This window comes from Neomonachus schauinslandi, chromosome 6 (genome assembly GCF_002201575.2).
Source record: "Neomonachus schauinslandi chromosome 6, ASM220157v2, whole genome shotgun sequence".
Classification (NCBI taxonomy): domain Eukaryota; kingdom Metazoa; phylum Chordata; class Mammalia; order Carnivora; family Phocidae; genus Neomonachus; species Neomonachus schauinslandi.
In genome coordinates, this window is record NC_058408.1 from 106,769,892 (window position 1) to 106,791,046 (window position 21,155).

A 21,155-nucleotide genomic window follows, 5' to 3' on the forward strand; every position below is an offset into this window, starting at 1 on the left:
TGCCCGCCTGACATTCGCAGGTGACCACTACGCTTCATAACAGAGGGGCCGCAGGGGTCCCTCTGCCAGGGTCCAGACCTTACTGGTGAGGGTAGGAGTTGCTCCACCAGCAGCCATGTCAAATACCATAGGTTTTGTTTTCTGCCCCAGCTGGGAGGGACAGCCCGGAGTGCTATTTCGAAAAGCAATTCTAAGGTCACGTTTGACTCTGAAAGAGAGTATGGGGATTGATTGTTAATGGCTGCCATGGTGTGGGAAGGGAGCTTGGTGACATGCCTGACCTCCTGTCACTCGGGAGCCCCTCCAAGCCTGTGGCTGGCCTCGGTCCCTACGGCGTCGCCAGCACCAGGCATGGTGGTCAGCCAGCGATGGAGCCAGAAGCTCCTGTTGGAACGAAGCGGGTGCTCCGTGGGCAGCCCAGGAGGCAGGGGGCGCCCCCCAACCACACTGTAGGCCAGGCTCCTGCAGCCCGTGTGCTGATCTGTATATGCTGTGGCTAGCCCTAGGCTGCATACTGGGTAGGTGCCCAGAAAGTGGGTTGACAGCCCCGAGAATAGTCAGTGTGCATCCAAAGCTTCATACCCCCCATCCGTTGTTCTTGGGGTCCCCACCAGAGCAGGCATGCAGGCTTCCTGGCTGCCGTGTATACAGACATCATGGTCATGCTCTGTTGTCCTCTGGGTGCTCACTCTACCACTGCTCTCATATCTGATCAGTAGGTGAGGCAGCCCCATATGTCCCCATTTTACAGATGAGGACATCGAGGCCCAGAGTTGGCAAGTGACTTGCTTGAGGTCATACAGCTAGTTAATGCAGAGACCTGGCACTCATCTCCTGGCCATTTCACCTTCTACTCACAAAGAAAGCTCAAAAGACTAAATTTATGCATCCTGATGTTTAAACCAACTAACTTCCTTCCTTCCCTTCCTCCTTTCTTCCCTCCCTCCCTTCCTTCCCTCATTCATTTGGAATCTTTGTAGCCAAGTGGGTAGGAGCTCTGGAGCCAAATGGCCTGCTTTGCATTTCAACCACTTCTTGGGCCATGTGACCTTTGGCAAGTCCCTTGATCTCTCCGTACCTCAGTTTCTTCATCTATAAAATGGGCATAAATACAACATAGGGCTGTTGTGACTATTAACAGGTTAACAGTGCCTGGCTCAGGGTGAGGGTTCTCAAGGGCCAGCTGGTGAGTGCAGTGCAAGGGGTCCCCCTCCCAGGCCATGTCCTGATCATGGGCACTGAGGGATCATAGAGGTGGGTCAACAAGAGCATCTCATGGTCTGGTGAATGTGAGGTGAGGGGTGGATACGTATACCAAGAAAGTATTTCAGGTGGATGGGCGAGGTCCAGGGTGCGCTGGACCCCATGGGATGGTGGGAGTAGGGACAGCATGCATCAGTCCCAGTGCATGAGGGGGTGCTGAGAAAGGCTTACCCATTAGAGGGAGGCTATTAGGGCAAGGCTTGTGGAGGGCAGGGGGACATGAGTGTCCAGGGAACAGAGCCATGGAATGGGTGGTGCCCAGGTCTATTCCTAGAGCGCTGGCTCAGGGGGGCTGGCCCAACCCTGGCAGATTACAAGTGTCCAGAACTTCTATGGATAAAGGATATCCCCATCCCTTATTCCCTTGTTGACTCCTGCAACTGAGGCCTCTGGGCTCTACTCTGGGGTGGGGGCTGGAGGGTATTGAAGAGAAGTGGAAAGGCCAAGTTGGTTTGCTCCAGGGGTAGGCTGAGAAAATCCTGCCCAAGAGCCTTGGCATGAGCTAACTGTCCCTCGCTCCTCAGCTGATGAGCCAGCTCGCGGCCATCTGTCTGTCTATCTGCCTGCCTGTCTCTCTCCTCCCTGCATTTCTCTGTGCAGTGCAGTATAAACAGTCCCCCCCACCCCAAAACACAGCCACCATGGATCTGCTCGCACGCTGGTGCTGACACCCCAGCCCACCCGGAGACCCATTTATTCTGCTGCTGGGGCATGGGGCCATTTTAATCATCCTTCCTCTGCCATGAGATACAGATGGTTGTATTATTAATAGTCATAATTAATCAGCCTCCACGGAGGATCTTTTCCCTGGGCGTCAGATCCTCAGGACGAGCAGCCCCACGAGGGCCTGTTCCAGTCTCCGCTTTATAGACAGGGAACGTGAGGCCAGGAGGAGGGGATGACTCATGGGAGGGCCGGTGACAGCAGCCCAGTCAGTATTCCTGCCCAGAAGTGGGCTGTCCACCACCCGCACCCCTGGCACACCTAGGTCGCTGGGGGAAGCCTTCAGGGCTGGGGGTGAGAGAGCAGCCCTCAGCCCGGGGGGTGAAATAAGGAGTCCCCGGCTGAGAGCAGAGGAAGAAGGGTAGAACCAGAGCAAAGGCAGAGGGAGATGGGGCTTCGTGGGCTAGCAGGAGTAAGGTCTGATTGGGGGCGGCCTTGAGCCAACGCCAGCTAACCCCCCCACTCCCACCCCAGATGGTGGGTCTGGGCCCGATGGGGCTGCTTCCCCCGCTAAGCGCTGTGTCCCACGGACAGTGATTTAATGCTTGCGGCAGGCAGCGTCCTGATTTATGGGCTTGTTCTGGACAGGCCTGACTCCGTGAGCATAGCTGTGGCAAGGGGCTTCTTGCGCAGTCCTGCGGATGGCCGCCTGCCCACCTGCTCCCCTTGCACACTCCTGTCTTCCCCAGATCGATGCCATCCACACTCACACACCCGTATACACGTGCTTGGACACACGGCGAGCAGTGGGGCTGGCTGAAACGCCCTATCCTGATCGGTAGACTCATCCTGAGACTCTGCCATGGTAGATGAAAGCAGAGTGCCGTGGTCCAGAGTCCTGTGGGGAAGTGGGGAGGTGGGCTCATGCTCAGGGGTACTCCAGCCCGTTCCCATTCCCACAGGAGGAGGCTGGGGGGGGGATGCAGCACCAGTCCCCAGGCCCCCATGTAGCACCCCTGAGTCTCCTCTCCCCACTGGGTTCAGCAGCCCACACGAATGCTGTGCCAGGCCTTGGGGACAGCCCCGTGTCATGGGAGAAGCCCAGTTGGGAGTCAGGCAGAGCAGGTCACACACCCGGGCTCTGTCCCCAGCGCATGGCAGCAAGCTTGGCTAGCCCGTCCTCAGCGTCCTCCCATCCATAAAGCAGTTCCAACAGCATCGCGAGGATTCAAGGAGTAGAAAAGCTGCTGGCTAAGTCAGGGCCCTTCCCCATCAAGCTTCACTCTCCCGGTCTGTGACGTGGTCATAGTCACCCTCGCTGGCCCTCTCTTGGGGCTCTGCTGAGAGTCAGATGAGAAAAGAGCCCTGTGAAGGGTGGGGTGCCCAGGGCACTGGTTCTGGCTCTGCGTGTGCAAGATGAGGGGCTCTGGGCACGTGGGTGTGGGGCGGGTGCTGGGGCCTGGCCTCCATCCGATCCCCCCGCTGCCACAGTGTAGCCCTGGGACTTCGGCACGGACTTCCTGGTACCTGGATCTCTAGGAAGCGTGCGTTCCTCATCTTTGAAATGGGTATAGTGATAGTATGTACCGTGGTGTGCTGGCAGGATCCGTGGGAAATGTGTGTTGAGTTTGACATGCAGCGGCCGCTCGAGTTGGCGGTGTTTGTTGGTGTTGTCACCAGCCTAACCGCCATGCGGTGGACGCTGGGTTCAGAAGCACAGATGAACACATAGCGAATGACCCATGACATCACATTCCAATAATACCTATGTTTCCAGACTTCACATCCATCCGTCCCCACCCAAGAGGCCAGGCCCTCCTTCGGGGCAGCTTAGAGGAGGTGTGGCGGAATCACACCCCGGCCTGCACGATGGCACCCCGTGGTCCGTGCTGACCTCGGCGGACTCCTGGGAACCAGGTGCCCAGCCCCGCACGGCCACCTGGCTCCCCAGCAGGAGGCCAGCAGTCACCTCTACTCTTGCTCCGACCCCACCCCCACTGGCCAACCTGCATCAACCCAGATGGGCCCAGATGGGCAGGGAAGAGAGGAGGCAGGACAGGCTGGGGCCAGACCTTGAAGGACAGGGGTATTTAGCGCACTGGAAGGGATAGCCTTCCAGAAAGATAGAAGTGTGTGGGCAAAGGTTTGGAGTCATTCCTAGGGAAAGGCATGCCTTCTCCCATAAGACATCTGGGCTGCTCTGGCCCAGATGGCCTCGGCTCTCAGTGACCAGTGGCTGTGGGATGAAGCAGATGGCCAGCGAGGGGCGGGGCCACCCCCAGGCCGGAGCCAAGCGAGGCCAAGTGGCCCACACAGGCCAGAGCCCGAGACTTTGGCACCAGCCACTCAGAGCTCTCGACTCGAGAGTTAATGATTCATTTGTGGCCAATTTCTGCTGGCCATTGCCTGGAAATTCCAAGCCTGCCCCTTGCCTCGGCTCTGGGAGCTCCAAGAGTACAGTCTCATTTACACTTGGCTGAGAACATCTCACCCACTATCCAGGGAATGGCTTTTAAAATGAAAGCAGGAGTGATGCAGGTTGGCCATGAGGAAGAACTGATTGTGGGCCGTAGGCCAGGGGCTGGAGTGGTTAGTTTGTATGTAGTAAAGTTAGAGGCCCCTCTCTGACCCCATGTGCCGAGTGCTGATGGAAGGAACCCTATTTGTGTTCGTGGTGCCCCCGTTTAGTTCAGAGCAAGTGTGAACGGAGTCCAGTTTAGTGTAATGTGGAAAATGTTGCAGCAGTTACAAGGAGGAAATAGAGCTTCACCCAGAGCAGGACTTGGCTGGGTAGAGAAAGCAATAACACATGCAAAGGCCCTGGGGCATGAAAGTCCAAGGGAAATTGTTAGAGGAGATGTCTAGAAGTGTGGACTCGACTCATAGATGAAGGGCTTTGAGGACGTAGGAATTTGGCAGTGGGAGGAGCTGGTAAGGGGCAGTCAGGATTGGTACCTGAGCAGGGACAAGTGTTTTCAATTTGCGTTTTTGGGTCATTTGCCCATTCGTGTCTTGATTCTGCTGGTCAGCAAACTTTTCGTGGCAGCCTGCTCTGTGCAGGCTCAGGTCCGAGCCCTTCATGGGTCCCTGCACCTGGGTGGAGGTGGGCTAGAGGGAAGGGGTTATATGTAGCAATCCAGGGGAGGGTGCTGAGAGCGTGAGTATGGGTCAGTGTAGAGGCAGGGAGATGGTCAATGACCTTTTCAGACCCACCCAGCCCAGCATGTTCCTTGTAGACTGGACAGACCTCCTGGAGGTTACCCTTGTCCGGTATGATCATGTGGTCTTACTGATTCCAAATGTGTATCTGTCACTTTGCAGATGAGCAGACTGAGGCCCAGAGAGGGGAGGGTGAGTGCCAGAGCCCAGACACAGCTCAGCCCCTCCCCCCAATCCTGGCTGGTTGCACACATATCCCCCCACCCACCCCCTGCAGATTTAAGGATATTTCTCCAAATCAGACAGAAGAGAGCAGCCTAATCCTCCAAGTTGAAATGTCCAGGGGCTTGGGGAGGAGGCTTCCTTTATATCTTCAACTTTGCAAATTTAATTTCTTCCGATTATTTCTTGACAGTCCCAGGCGTTGGTGGTAAACAACCACTCTCCCCAGAATGTTTCCCTGTGACAGCAGCTTTCTCTGGCAAGGGTGCTATCAACACTTGGCAGGGCCTCTTCCCGGCTCCCAGCTCCCTGCTCCCGGCTCCTGAGAAGTGAGAGCTTCTGAAAGGCATTCAAGAATGTGGCTCTCCCAGTGTGCTGGGCGGGCAGGGGCTGGGGCAGGCATGGGCCTTGCCTCTTTGTTCCCCACGGCCGCCAGTCGCCCAGCCTGGCCTCGGAGGATCAAATGGCCCCTGGTTGTGGATGGTCCCCAAGCGGAGGGGTGGGGCAGTATCAGGTATCCGCTGGCTCCTGAGGCCCTGGTGCTCGGGGCCTTGGCCCAGCTCAGCAGCCACAGGGAGCACATATCCAAGGGGTAACTCTGCCAGGCCTATCTGTGGCCAGGAGACCAGCAGTGTCCCGACCCTGTGGCCTCCGTGGCCTGCGTCACGCTGGCTTAGGTGTCCTGAGTCAGAGCCAGGAAATGGATCTATGTACGGGGGTGGCGGTGCCGTTGCCCTGGGTGGCTGGGGTGAACCCCAATCTCCTGCCTGTCCACGCTGCTGGCCTGGGTTTGAACAGTGCCTGGAGGAGAGGCTGAGGTGACAGCCAAGCCCCTAACCCCACAAGGCCAGTAACCGCCATTGAAGACGCGCGGGGCTATGGACAGGACAGAGCGCTTAGACACAGGCTGCAGTGCGTTTGCCCATGCTGGACCACTTTCCTGGAATGCCCCTCCTGGACTTGCCCTCTGGGCAAGAATTTACCCAAGAATTACTTCTCTGGTGAAGCCTTCCCCTGCAGCACCCCCTCCAGCCGACGCTGCCCCCTTTTCCCCTGAGTCGCCCTCTGGATCTCCACCAGGACCCCTATCACAAGGTCCTGTGGTCACCTTTCCCTGCAGAGGGCTCCCACGGTTACCTGTGTGAGTGCTTTGAGCTTATCTGTGCTCTATGCATGCCTGACACATAGTAGACGCTCAGGAAAGGCCCGCAGGATTTAATGAAGGGGTTCCTAAAGGCAGTGTTGGAGTGTACCTTTGTTAATGATGTGGTGGAGAGGGGAGGAGGGAGTTTGCCAGTGGAGAGGCTGACCTCCCTGTGCCAGCGCCGCGCCCCCTCCGCCGCATATCCTGGGCCTGGGGAATTGCTAGGGGGCTGTAAGGGACCCCTCCCCGCCTCCATGCAGCCCAGCTCCTTCCTTGCTGGCAGGAGCTGGCTCCCTGGGTTGGCCGTGTGATCACTCTCCAGAAAACACCCCAGTGGAAACTGCATGAATGATTGATAAGAGCTGAGAGCTGTTTAATTTTTTCCCCCTGTTTAATGGCTATCAATAATTTAATACGCTCTCTGTATGTTTTTAAGAAATAGCACCCATTTTGCTGTCTCCGGTTTAGTGGGCTAAATGATTTAAGTGTTGGAAACGGGCTCTGAGGACGGAGGTTGAGCGAGTCAGAGGGATCTGGAGGCTGGTGGTGGGAGGAGCAGGTTCAGAGCCAGCCGGGGGCCTGTGGCCTGGGTGTGTGTGTGTGTCTGTGTGTGTGTGTGTCTGTGTGTGTGTGTGTGTGTGTGTGTGTATGAGAAGGGAGAGGGAGGGAGGAGGGAGGGGCGGGCAAAAGCCAGCGCCTCGCTGCTAAGAGCAAGATAATTGCTTTTCCGGGTCTCACTGAGCAGCAGCTGAACAGCTGTCCGCTTGCCTTCCCCCCTTCCCAGTGCCGAGCTTTTCTGGATGACTCTGGGGGGCCTGGGGGGGCTAGGAAGGAGCTCCAGTTAGCACTGCTGGGGGCTGAGAACCCCCTCCCCCAACATCTTTGCCCCCTTCTAAAGCTTTTAAATCATTTTTCTTTTAATGATGCAGTTACTCTCTTGCCAGCCTTATCTTCCAGATGGGGTAGGGCTGGTGTTGGAGTGGGCAACTCAGAATCACTAATCTCGGGGCCCAAGGGGACCAGGAAGGTCATCTGCCAGTGCTCCCCCAAACTTTCCAGATGCAAAGGATCCCCTGGGAGGACTTGTTAAAATTTTAAATTCCTGGGCTGCATTCCAGACCCACAGCCTTCCATTCTCAAGGGAGAGGCCTGGGGATGCTGTGGGTTTACCAGGCAGCCCAGGTGATTCTTATCATCAGAGAAGGTTGGGAAATGTCGAGTTCAGCTCTAGTTCCGGTGCTCAGAGCACGCACAGCACCACGTGGCCACTCCCACTGCTTGCACATCTCTGGGGACAGGGCACTCACCCCCCTGGGGAGACAGCACACTCACCTGTGGAAAGTGTGCTCAGTCCAGGGGTCCCTCTGACGTTAGGCTGGTCCCACTCAGGCTGTCCTCATGTGTGTGGAGTTAACTCTGCCACAGGACAGACCACCTCTCCTAGGACCTCTCCCATTCTGGCTGTCCTCCGGCTTATCTGTGCCTCTCTGTTGGGCAAGGAGTTTCCTTTCCTAGAAAAACACTCTGGGTACCAGAGAAAATGTCCCAGGGATAGCCCAGGCATGGGGGTGGGGAGGGAGTGGGCAGACACCATCCCCAGCACAGCGGGGACCTGGAGGGAGGCAGAAAGAAACCTGGGCTTCAGAACCGCCTTGGCCTGTTGTCAGGGGCCAGGCCTCCCGTGGGAGAGAAAAATGTGACTCATCAGAGATTGTTGACTAAGCCAGATCTCTGGGATGACAGTGAGGGATCTGAGACCAGAAGAAACTCCCCCAAGGTCATGCATCCATTAAGAACAGAGCCGGACTGGGTATTTACCCCAAAGATACAAAAGTAGGGATCCGAAAGGGTACATGCACCCCAATGTTTATAGCAGCAATGTCCACAATAGCCAAACTATGGAAAGAGCCAAGATGTCCATCGACAGATGAATGGATAAAGAAGAGTGGTATATATATATACAATGGAATATTATGCAGCCATCAAAAGGAATGAGATCTTGCCATTTGCAACGACGTGGATGGAACTGGAGGGTATTATGCTGAGAGAAATAAGTCAAACAGAGAAAGACATGTATCATATGACCTCACTGATATGAGGAATTCTTAATCTCAGGAAACAAACTGAGGGTTGCTGGAGTGGGGGGTGGGGTGGGAGGGATGGGGTGACTGGGTGATAGACACTGGGGAGGGTGTGTGCTCTGGTAAGCGCTGTGAATTGTGCAAGACTGTTGAATCTCAGATCTGTACCTCTGAAACAAATAATGCAATATATGTTAAGAAAAAAAAAGAAGAAGAAGGTAGCGGGAGGGGAAGAATGAAGCGGGGGAAATCGGAGGGGTAGACGAACCATGAGAGACGATGGACTCTGAAAAACAAAGTGAGGGTTCTAGAGGGGAGGGGGGTGGGAGGATGGGTTAGTCTGGTGGTGAGTATTGAGGAGGGCACATTCTGCATGGAGCACTGGGTGTTATGCACAAACAATGAATCATGGAACACTACATCAAAAACTAATGATGTAATGTATGGGGATTAACATAACAATAAAAAAATTGTTTAAAAAAGAACAGAGCTGGGACTGCAAAGATGGGGTTGGGGGCCCAGAGAGGGGCATTGAGGATTGAGGCCCTGGCGCTGGGGGTCCACTGAGGCCCAAGGTACCTCCAGGCTGGGAGCCAGAACAGGGGAGGGCTCCTCCTTCTCACTAGGCGCTCGCTGATAGAGACAAGTCAGTACATCCAAGGATTTGTAGCAGAGCCGAGGCCCCATCTGTCTGGCATTACAGCTCGTCCTCCGCTTTGCCTTGTCTTTTGCATTGTTTCGGCAGAGAGACAGCACTGACTGCATGTCAGCCTTGCTCTTTTATTTTAGTAGATCATTAAGAGGGAAGGAGTGGTACACACTTCACAGGTGTCATTGTGTACTGCAAAACGGGGCACCCCTCAAGCCCTCCTCCATTGCGTAGACCCTCATTGTACCCTCAAATTCAGCCCCACCCTCAACATATGTGGGAGAAGCCTGGGTCTTGGCAGGTGCTGGCATACAACCCATCTTGTGATCACCAGTCCCCCCAGTGCCCCTTCACCGAAACCTGCTCTGGTCATCACAGCATCACTCTGGGGGGGGGGGGGGGGGGCGAAGGTCTTGACCCTGGAGGAAGAGGAGGAAGGGTGCCACCGAAGCCTGACGGGGCTCTTGCTTGCAGAGCTCTTGACAGCTGGCGAGACAGCAAAAGACTAATCCATGCTCAGGAAGGCCCAGCCCCAGAGAGAGAGCTGCGTGAGTCTAGATACCTGGGCAAAGCCTGGGGGCAGTCAGGGAAGGCTTCCAGGAGGAGGTGCCACCTGCCCTCCGGCTTGAATCATGGAGAGAAGAGCAAAGGCATCCCAGGGGCAGGGGTGTGAGGCGGCTCTGTGAGTGTGCAGGGGAAAGTGAGATGAAGCCACCGGCCAGGGGCTGGGCTAGCGAGGTGGGCAGAGCAGGGGGGGCTGGACCTGGTATGGCTGGGTGGAGAGCCAGAGAAGGTTTGTTTGTTTTCAGCTTCCATTGAAGTATTATGTCCATGCAGAAAAGTGTGCCTATCCGAAGTGTAGCTTGACAGATTGTCATGAAATGAACACAGTCATGTAACCACCACACAGATGAAGAACATTCCGGATGCCCTAGAACCCCCTGTGTGCCTCCTCCCAGTCCCTGCTTCCCCTCCAGGACAATGACTCCTGATTTCCAACAGCATGCTCTCCACCACCTATTGCTGCCCAACAATACAAACACCCCAAAACTTAGTGGCTTCAAACAAACCACCACCATTTATTATGTCTCTGAGTTCTGGGGTTTGCCTGGGCAGTCCCTCTGCTGGTTTCCCTTGGGCTCATGTGACTCTAGTCACCCGAAGGGCCGGCTGGACCAGAAGGTTGGCATTGGGCTCAGTCACATCTGGCAGTCAGTGCTGGCTGTTGGCTGGGTGGCCTCAGTTGTCCCCCCATTCTCCAGTAGAGGAGACTGGCCTCCGACAGGGCCAAGGCCATAAACAACATGTGCCTGAAGTCCTAGTCTCTGTAAGCCAGAAACTGTTCCTTTCACTAAATCCTATTGATCAAAACAAGTCTCAACTGCAGCCCAGATCCGGGAGGTAGAGAATAGACTACCCTCCCCCCTCTGAAAGGAGTTATTGCTGCAAAGAATCTGTCACCATATTTAGTCGACCACAAACACGGAGTAGTCTGCCTGTTCTTGACTTTTCTGTAAATGGGCCCCTTAAGTATGTTCTCTATCGTGTCTGGCTTCTTTGGGTTGTTGGGCTTGTAAGATTTCTCTATCATTGGATCTAGTTGCAGATCCTTAGTTCTCATTGCTGTGTGGTATTTATTCCATTGTGTGGACACACCAGGTATCTATTCTATGGTTGATGGCCATCTGGGAGGCTTTTGGGGTTCTTGGCCCTTACGAATAGCACTGCTCTGAACATTTCTAGTACACATCTTCGGGTGCCCCCATGCACACGTATCTCTAGAAGTGGAATTGCTGGGTTGCTGATAAGCCACAAGGTGGGAGATACTTCCAAACTAGTTTCTAAGGTGGTGACCAGTGCATGCCCCTCCAGCCATGTTTGGGAAGCCGGCAAAGGCTTTGTGGAGGGGAGCGAGGTGTCCATGGGGCTTTTAGAAAGTCCCCCTGGCTGAAGATCTCTGACCCTGAGGCTCCCTGTAATGTCCCCAGTGGGCCCACCTGGAGCCACAGGCCATCAGACCAGATGTAGGGTCTGGATATAGGGCCATCAGACCAGATGGCCTCCCAGACCCCCAAGACTCAGAGAAGCTGGGTGCCTGGCAGAACTGACATACGAGGATGCAAGAGCTGGAGGGGCTGCCATGGTGGCCTCCATCCGAGATAGCTCTGGGCAGTGAGCAAAGCAGTCCCCAGGGAGACTGGGGTCTACCTCTGGCCTTGCCTCTCTCTTGCTGCAAGACCCTGGGAAGAAACCCTTTCCCCAGCAGGGCCTTGCTTTCTGCATTTGGGAATCAACAGAGTATCAGCCTCACCAAGTCTCTTGCCTCTCCCCATCCTGAATGCTGTATTCTAGAATCTAACAGGGAAGGGCATCACAAGGCCCTTGGAGAGCTCAGTGGGCTTCCTGATTTCAAGACACACATCAGGGGCACCTGGGTGGCTCAGTCAGTTAAGCGTCTGCCTTCGGCTCAGGTCATGCATGATTCTGGGGTCCTGGGATCGAGCTCCACATCCATCAGGCTCCCTGCTCATTGGGGAGCCTGCTTCTCCCTCTGCCCCTCCCCCTGCTCACTCTCTCTCACTCTCTCATATAAATAAATAAATAAATAAATCTTCAAGACACACGTCAGTTGGCCAGTTTTATTCATCTTATTCACTAAACACCTTCACTGTACCGTCCGTCAGTCACTCATTTGTTTGTCCATCCATCCCTCCAACAATCCCTGGCCTTGCTAGCCTCAGAGGAGAGGGATAAACTTGACCTCCAGAAAGCTGGAGAAGACACGGTCAGCCATACCCCAAGCCCCCGGAGGGTGAACAAGGAAAGGAAGGGCCTGTCCAGGAGGGCTCCGTGGAGGCACTTGAGCAGCGTCTCGAAGGCCAGCAGGGCTCTGAAAGAGCAGTGGGGGAGAGGGCTCAGAGCAGAGCACCAGACATGTCCCAAGGCCGGGCGCCCGGGGCCCCGGGCCGGCTGCAGCACCGACGTGTGTGTGTGCCCGCGAGCTGCTACTCTCGCTGCCCGGCTGCCGAGGGCTGGCCCTCAGTGCTGGGGCCCGGGCTGGGCCTCTGCCACCAAGTTCAGGAGACAGGCCCTGGCTGGGGAGGTGGGGGGCAGCATCCAGTTTCTGGGATGGCTCCACTTTGGGGGGCCAGCTCAGCCTTCCAGGAGATGGCCAGCCGAGCCCGGGGAAGGCAGGGCCCCAAGGTCAGTGGAGAGGTGGGGGCCACCCGCGAGGTTGGCTTGGAGCTCACTGCGCCCTCTGGTCTGTCCCGCAGGACTTGCAGTGCTGTGCTCCACCCCGTCGGACCGCGGGGGCTGTCACCTTCTTCCCACCTCGGCCTCCTTTTCCTGACGCCCTTAGCAGCCTCAAGTCCCGGTCGTCCGCAGAGGCCTCAGCAGGTAAGCAGGATGGGCTGGCCCCTGGCGCTGTGCGTCTGCTGCCGCGGGGTCGGGGGAGCGGGCGGCTGGGCCGCCAGCACTGAGGAATGAGGGGATGGGGCTTATTTCTCAGTTCTCACTTCTTCCTTGGCCCCCCTCCTCTCAGACAGTGGAGGGGCTTATGTCCTGGCTTGGGACTTGGATGTTAGGTTTTATGCTGTTGCCAGGGCCCGTGTGGCCTTAGGCAGGCCTGTCCCTCCCCTGCCCTCCCCTCTGTACTTGAGAATAATGGCGGACGCGCGGATGTGCCGAGCGCGTCACTGGGTGCCAGGCACAGCACTAAGTGCTGTGTAGTTATTGACTCTTTCCATCTGCACACCAACCTGTGAGGCAGGTGCTGGAATCAGGTCCATTATATAGGCAAGAAGACGGAGGCTTGGGGTTGGGAAGTAACTTGCCCAAGGTCACGTACCTGGCTGAGCCCCCATGGGGTTCACCTTTGGGTCGATGTAGCTCCAGTGCACCAGTCCCTAATCCTTGGACCATCCTGTCCCTGGCCGTGCCCACCTCTGCTAGCCTCCTCCTGGGGGCAGGAACTGAGGCCGTCACGGGGTCTTCAGAAGTGCCGGGTCCTAACCCAACTCACGGCAAGGGGAGGGGACTCTTATAAGATGACAGGGGCTGCAGGGGCCTGGGGCTGCCCCTCAGTTGTGGATGGGATGTGACACGAATCAGGCCTGGCCTCTGGGGCCCCCGAGAGGGTACCTAGGGCCCCTTCTAGAGGAGGGGCATGTTGGCTGGATAAGGTTCTCTCTCCCTCTGCCTCCCTACTTCAGTTTCCCTAGCTTGTATTAAGCACTTACTGTATGCCAGGCCTGATGTCAGGCCCTAGGATACAGGGGACAGGGGCTCATCTCATTCTGGGCTCTGGCGGAGAAGCAGGGAGAGCACAACAGATGTTGTGCAAGCCCCGGACCAGTGCAGTGAAGTGTTGAGAGGTGGGGGGGGGAGTGCATTCTGGAGGAGGTAACCCAAAAATGAGTAGCTTTGTAAGGAGACAGGAGCAGGGGATGCGTAGGAAGGCCTGGCAGGACGGGAGATGAGGTTGGCAAGGGGATGGGAATATTGTAAAGGGCCACAAATGCCAAGATGGAGAACTAGATCCCAAGGGCAGTGGGGAACTATGGAGGGTTCTAAGTGAGATAGGGGCCTAATGAAGGTGGCTGCATTGGAGAGGCTGTCAGAAGGGCCCTGCTGGAAGCCGGGAGACTAGAGAGACTGTCCCAAGGGCACAGTAAGAGGTCAGATGCCTCAGGTAGGGCCGGAACAATGGACACAGCAGGAGTGAAAACATAAGACACCAAGGCAGGGAAGTTGGCAGGACTGCAGTTGGCTGGGGTGGGGGGTGGGGCATGAGGGTGGGAAAGCTGCCATGGTGTGGGGTGAGGGGTAATGATAGAGCTCTGAGTGAGTATGGGGGAGTCTGGAGTCTAGGAAGGCTTCTTGGAGGTGGTGGGCCAGGTTGTGGTCCAGTGTGTCTCTGAGGGGGCCAAGATTTTCGTGAGGAGGAAGATGATTTGGGTGGTGTGATAGTTACACACGGGCATGATGTTCTCATCTACAAGTATTGATACACATATAAGTTCCAGAGGATTCTCCCAACCCACAGTCATACCTGTATCCATGAATACATGTGCACACACGCTCGTGCGCACAGACACGCATGTGCTTGTAAACCTGCCCATGCGTGCTAAGGGATACAGATGTGCGTGCACACCCATGCACGAACGGTCACGTGTGCACAGACACGTGCGGCAACATATGGAGGAACACTCCCTCACACGCACACGCACACAGACATGGTTCGCACGTGCAAGCATACACGTGTGCACGCAGGTAGACGTGCACGCCCATACACACTCGCACGCATCCGCAGACTACCGTGGTGACGCCCCACAGCAGATAGGTGCAAGCTCTTGCAGCGCACACAGTCCCCCGTGCACACGGGCGTGCGCTCCTGTGCACACACAAGGAGTGTTCCAAGGAGGAGGAGCTGTGCAGGGGTTGGTGGCTTCTCACCTGTCAGAGCTTCCATGGCACAGGGAGTCGTGGGTTCTGTCTGGTGTGGGGGGCTAGTCCGTGTGTGGGGAAGAAATTTAGGAAGGACCTCCAGGAGACAGGCAGAAGAGGACAGAGATTTGCCAGGCTGCTTTAGAGACACAAAGCAGACCGAGCACAGAGCCCAGCTCTTGCAAAGTCCCAGAGAGGTCAAAGTTGCTTCACTGGCCCTGCCCCGCTTCCCCACCAGTGTCCGTCAGAATCTACTAGAATCAGGACTGGCTACGTAATTTGTGGGGCCCAGGGCAAGACAAAAAATGAGAGTCTCATTGTTCACAAATGATTATGGATCCCTGGACGGTGACAGCAGAGCATCAAACCAGGAGAGGGTCCTTCTAAGCTTGGGGCCCCGTGCAGTTGCCCAGGAAGCCAGCTCTGCCCATATGAAGCGTAGTGGTTGCGGGATTAAATGCCAAGAACTGAGTTTGTGTGAGTAACACCAGTAACTTACCAGCCCGGAGACCTTGGGCAAGTCCTCTGTCGCCTCTGGGAGTCCTGTCCGCCAAGGAGAGAGACGTGCCCCTCCTCCCACAGTGCCGGCATCCATCTTGTCCCCAGCAGCCTGGGACAGTGGCTTCAGTTGGGGTGGGATTATAGCCCCTCCATCAGGCAGTGGTGTCAAGCATTCCCTGACCTTTGGCGGCCTGGTTTTTCTGTGCTTTGCCAAATCCACCAAGGGCAGAGGTGGTTGGGAGGGTCTACTCTGTGTTTTATTTGCAGAGTCTTCTGCCTGATTGCCCTTTGCCTGCCCATCTCTGCTTGGCAGACTCGCTCCTGTAGGTCAGACGCCATGGAGCCTTCTCTGACCCCCACCTCTCCCTCCCGACCTTTGCCCTGGGACCCCTCCAGGAGCTACCATGACCTCTTGCACTGTAGACTTCTCTACCATGTGCAGAGCTCTTTCACACCCCATCCCGCCACTGAACAAGCCCTTGAGCGGTCCTGTCCTGTTCGCCAGATGGAAACAGAGGCTCAGAGGTGCAGCCCCCACCCTAGCACCTGGCTGAGGGCAGGCCCACAGTACACAGGGGAGCCGGCAGTGGCAACAGAAGGAGGCCCCTGGGCTCTGCTCCAGGCCAGCTTCCCATTTCAGCATTCTGGAAGACTGGCTTTTCCCCCGGTAAAGAGCTCCAGCCTCTAGCCCAGTAGAGACCCCAGAGGTGCCTGGGGTGCCGAAGAGGGCCTGGTGGAGCTGGATGTCTGGCCAGCTGGACTAGACCAAGCCCCAGCCCTGCTCCTCCCTGCGGGTGACTTGGCCCCGTTCCCGCAGCCAGGTGGCCTGCAGCCAGATGTATGTGGTTCCTAAGCTCGGGCGAGTCCCACATCAGGCAGAGAGGTGAGAAGGCCCCAGCTGGTCTGGGCCGTGACAGCCCACAGAGACTAGACACAGAGAGAGGGTCTCTCGTCAGGGGCGTGACAGCCGGCCCCATGTGGCCGGCACCTTGGGAACAGCACCGTAAACACCTTTGGTGGCTGAATGCAGAAGGTACTGATGCGATCAAGGGTATGGACTCCAGGCCAAGGCTTCGGGGTTTTCCAGCTCTGCCACTCCTTTGTGACGCCAGATTAGTGGCTTGACCTCTCTGTGCCTCATTTCCTCATCATTAAAATTGAGATAATGATAGGACATACCTCACTGTGTTGTGAGGAATTCGGTCAACTAAGCCATGAGAATCTTGGCGACGGTGCCTAGCACGTGGTTCGCACCCCACAGCGTCCGGATGGATGGTGGGTGGGCAGCTGGAGGATGGCGGTAGAACGGACCCGAGCGCTGTGGGCACACGGAGGGGGAGCGGGGTGACATGGCTGGTGTCATTTAAGAAAGGACATAGGGAGACAGCAGGGTTGGGGTTGGTCTGGATTCGAGTTTCATGAGGTAATCACAGTTGTTGATCCCAGCTCTGTGGGCAGGGACGTGGGGTGACCGCCACACTCCCTGGCCAGCCCCTCCGGCCCCTGGTTTGTGACTTCGGGCTGCCAGCATGCACACCATCAGCTGTCAGTCAGCAGACTTCCAGGGTTACATGGTGCAAGGCGGGCTTGGGGCTGGCTGCAAAGACCTTGACAGCGGGCCTGGCCACGGCCACGCAGCACCGCCGGCATTCCCGGGGCCCCATGTGGCATGCCTGTCCGTCTTCAGCACCAGCTGAGAATGCACACCCCGTTCTCCTTGCCTGGAATTTGTTGCCCAAAGTCCAGGCCCCTCCACCACCAGGCTGGGTAGCCTGCCCTGAGCCCACACCCCTGACCCCCGCTGGAGCTGGAGATCATCTACAGCCCACTGATCATTCCTGCCCCAGGTGGGCCACTGTCTGGGTTGGCAGGGCAGGGCTGCTGCCCTGGCAGCCACCCGCCCCCGCCAGCTGGACTTGGTTCAAACCTCAGCCCGACTGCACACCTGCTGTGTGACCTTGAACAAGTTGCTGCCCTTCTCTGAGCAGTTCTTTATTGGTATGTAAAACCAGAACCAGTCAGGGGTCACAACCTGCAATGGTCTCAAGGGCCTCGACAGTCCAGTGACGCTGAGATTATCTTATTATACAGATAAGGAAACTCAAAGCACTAGAGAGGTTAGGAAGCATACCCAGGATCACAGAGCTATTGGTAGAGCTGGGATTCAGCCCAGTTTTATTTGACACCATAATATGTGTTTTCCCCACCACAGCAAACTGTCTGTGATAGGTACTTGCATGTTTCTGGGTGATCCATTCACTGTGCCAGCCAGAGTCTGCTGAACGTTTACCAGGCTCCAGTACCGTGCTAGGCGCTGGCGTCCAAACCGGAATCTGCATTTGAGAAGCTGAGTGAGCACAGCCCTGGGCTTGGAAGTCCCAGAGTCTCCAATGCAGAGCATGCTAGCAGGGGGCCCTTGGCGAGTGAAGGCAGAAGGAGCTGGGAGGAGCAGCTCTTCCCTGACATTAGGGGAGGCAGGCAGGGGGGACTGCCTTGAGGAGGAGGCTGGATCCCTACACGGAGTGGGAGAATAGGGTCTTCCTGGGGTCTCTGCACAACTTGGGCAGGACTCACCCAGTGGGATGTCCAGTTGGAGAGGAAGCTTCATTCAGCCACAGCTGGAAGTAGATGCTGAGGCGGCCCCTGAGGGCCTCAAAGGCTGGGCCAGAGTTTGACCTTGATCCTGTAGAGAGTGGGGAGCCAAAAGGGCTATTAAGCAGCAGTAGCAACTCTGAAGGCCAGGAAGGGAGGGCGGGCTTTGGCCCACCAGCTGGGGCTCCCAGCTCCACCCAGAGTGGTGACAGCAGGGAGAAACAGGGCTGGGCCTTGTTTACTCCAGCCAGCCGGACCCCCAGTTAACCAGGCCCTCTTCAGCACCCCACGCACCTCTGGGGCCTCTCCTGGGCCAGGGGCTCGAGCTCTTTACCAGGGGGAAAAGCCAGTCTTCCAAAATGCTGGAATAGGAAGCTGCCCCAGAGCAGAGTCCAGGAGCCACCCTCTGTTACCCCCATCCGTACCCCTGCGTGATGTGGGCCTGACCTTAGCCCACGGGTGGGGTTGCAGGGAGACATGGGCAAACCTGTTGAGTGATGTAGTAGGGACAGAGAAGCCCAGAGACCAGCCCGGCGTCATCCAGCATCACCGCGACAGGTGCAAGAGACCAACAGGCTAGGCGAGAGGCATTTTTCCCGAGGGTGGGGGGGAAGGTCTGCGTCCCCCTCTGGCTCTCCCAGAGTCCGGTGTGAGCCTCGCCAGTTGAGTGTGATCACCCCTGTAGGTATGCAGAGTTGCCCAGGTGCCGTAGGGGCCCCTGACCTCGGCCACCAACAGGACTCTGCAAGGACAGGCTGGGATTTGGTAAATTATGCCCAGAAGGATTCCTTGGGTGTTACTCACCCCGGGTGCTTCTCCCTCCCACTGATGTTTGCTCACCTGGCTCTGTCTGAGCTCTGGAGTCGGTCTCCCTCTGGTCCGTAAGCCACACACTTAGGATGAGAACAACCACACCCCTGCCCTGTGTCCCAGGTCCCAAACCTCAGTGACCTTGCGGGTCGGGAGCAGCACTGGGTGCGGCTGCAAGGGTGGCATCTTTATTTGAAGCATAGCATCCCAGCTGCCTGGGGGAAGAACAGTCATTAGAAATCATTTGGCCCAATGCCTCATGGTACAGATGGGGAAACTGAAGTGTGGCCCAGCGTGGCACTCCATGCTTTCAGCTGAGGCCACTGCCACCCTCAACTGCTTTCGAAGCATGGCAGGGGTAGACCCTGGCGGGGCCCCAGACCTGCGGTGGGGGTGGTGACCTGGCCATGGGGCACAGTGTTTGAGGAAAGCAGGACCAACCCCTGAGGGCCTGGGGGCACAGAGATTAGGGCCTGGGAAGTTCCTGGGAGTCTGTGGAGATCCACCTAGAACCGGGACTGCGAACAGCATCGGGCGCCCTCAGACCTGGCTCTGTTAGGCCTCTTTTGTATTCCACCTCCTATAATCACCACCTGCCGCCAAGGTCTGCAACCATTAGGGCTTCTCCTTCCATCTGTTTACCAAGAGAAAGGAGTGAGGGCTAGAGATTGCAGGCCCAGAGGCCAGGGCAGAGAGCATGCTCTGTAGCAGGGCCCTATTTGAAAGCTGACAAGATACAGAGGGTGAGAAAGGACAGAAGGCTCAGGAAACCAGAGACCACCCAAGTCCCTTGTCAGCCCCCTGGGATGAGCCACAGCAGGGTGCCCAGCAGCCTGCAGTCTAGGAGGCTGTGGATCTGTGTGTGGTATCCAGAAAAAAACGTCTGGGTTCCAAGGGACTCTAGGGTCAAGGAGGGCTTCCTGGAGGAGGTGGAGCCAGACCCTGAAGAAAGACCATGACTGTGAACTGAAAGCATTCCAAGCAAACGGACCAGCCCCAGCCGGGTCAAGGCCCTGAGGCAGGCACGCAGGGTGGGGGTCGGGGGCAGACCAGTGGGGCTGGTTGGAGGGTCCAGACTGGGCAGTGAAGGAAATGAGGTGGACATGCCCCCTAGAGGCCAGATGGCAGAAGGAGAAGGGAGTTTGCACTTTACTTCTAACTTGCTAAATCCCTGGGCAGATTCCTGCCCCTCTTCTGGGCCTCAGTTTCCCTCAGATCTCCCTGGAGTTTCAGGCACAGCAGGGCAGTGCCTCAGCGGAGGGGTCTGCCTTTGGGGAGGGTATGGGCAGGTGCCAGGATCCTAGGCTCCCTGGGAGTTGGTGGCCAACGGCAAGGGCACTCTGCTGGACCCAGGGCTTCTCTCTGGCTGCGGGAGAGCTGACCTCAGACTCCAGGGGTTTGCCAGGAGTCTCCTCCAGCCTGGCTGGATGGGGCATTGGGCCCCCTGGGGAAGACCCCCCCACCCCCATGGGCTAAGGCCTTGTCTGGCTCCCAGAGCCGACTCTAAAGCTGAGAGTCTGTGGGAGCGGGGGAGGGGGTGGCCCTCCGCGAGGATGGAGGCCAGCTCAGAGCCGGACACAGAGGAGGGGACCGTTGGAATCCCACACGCCGGCGCCAGGCCTGTGATGTGCTGCGCGCTGTGTGTGTTGGCACCCCTCTGTGAGCAGGCCCTGCCCGTAGCCCGGGGCCGAGCCCGGGTTGTGTTTGCTATGCCTTCACTGACCCGCAGCGGCCTCTCTCACTCTCTCCTATCAGTGGGGTGGCAGCCACGGGCTCCTGGACACCTAGTACCCAAGATTGTGCAAACCTCCCCAGCAGTTTGCACAGCGGCCAGCTCAGGCCCGGCAGCCTGGGGCTGGCCTGGGTTCCCGCTCAGGAAGCCCAGAACTCTCTTCTGCAGGAACACAGCAACCACCCACAACAGGAAGGACAAGTCACCCTCCTGCAAAGCCTCTTCATGACCCCAGCTCCTGTCCCCCTCGTAAATAATAAAATGGTGGGCTTTGTGGGGTCCATTTTGTAGAAACTGCAGTTTGGGAAGAGAAGGCTGGAGTCCTAGGCCCCTGGTCAAGCTCCTTTGGGGACCAAGCCCGTGTTTCTTGTTCATGGCCAAAAGGCAGATGCTCTAGGGCCTAGGAAGAGGAGGTGGAGGAGAAAGGGAGACCCACCCTGGGGGACCAGCGGCCAAGAGCGGGGGACAGAGATGCCAGTCATGTCTCTCTTCCTTGGCTCCAGCTACTTTAACTGGGTCTGCCAGTGTACTGACATTTACCTGGTGGGGAGGAGGGCCTCCTTCCTCTTGAATCAAGATGCTAAAAATAACCGGGCCCAGCTTTCCAGGGCCCCTGCCCAGCCAGTGCCTACCTGCCCACCTCGGCGATCTTCTTCCTGGGTGCTGTGAGCTAATTGCTCTGTGAGCATGCAGTTGCTTGTGCTGAGGACTTCCTGGGGGTCACAGCAGGAATGGCATTGTGCGCTCAGCTCCAAAGACTGAAGAGAGGTCTCTGCAAGGCCTACCTGACTCCCAGGTATTGGAGCGATGGGCCCCTGCCTGAACCCTGGCACTCGCCCCCTTTTCCCCTGTGTGCAGTACCCTGCCAAGCTGGCCACCCTTACCCCTGCG

The 21,155-nt window shown here is 57.0% G+C and overlaps 1 protein-coding gene across 1 annotated transcript in view; it reads left to right on the plus strand.

Moving 5' to 3' along the window:
• The first annotated feature begins 12,492 nt into the window (after positions 1-12,492).
• Positions 12,493-21,155, plus strand: part of ZMIZ1 (zinc finger MIZ-type containing 1) — a 187,560-nt gene continuing 178,897 nt past the window's right edge. The window contains exon 1 of the mRNA XM_021700290.2: positions 12,493-12,580. The gene's annotated coding sequence lies outside the window, so the exon portion shown is untranslated. The remainder of the gene's footprint in view (positions 12,581-21,155) is intronic.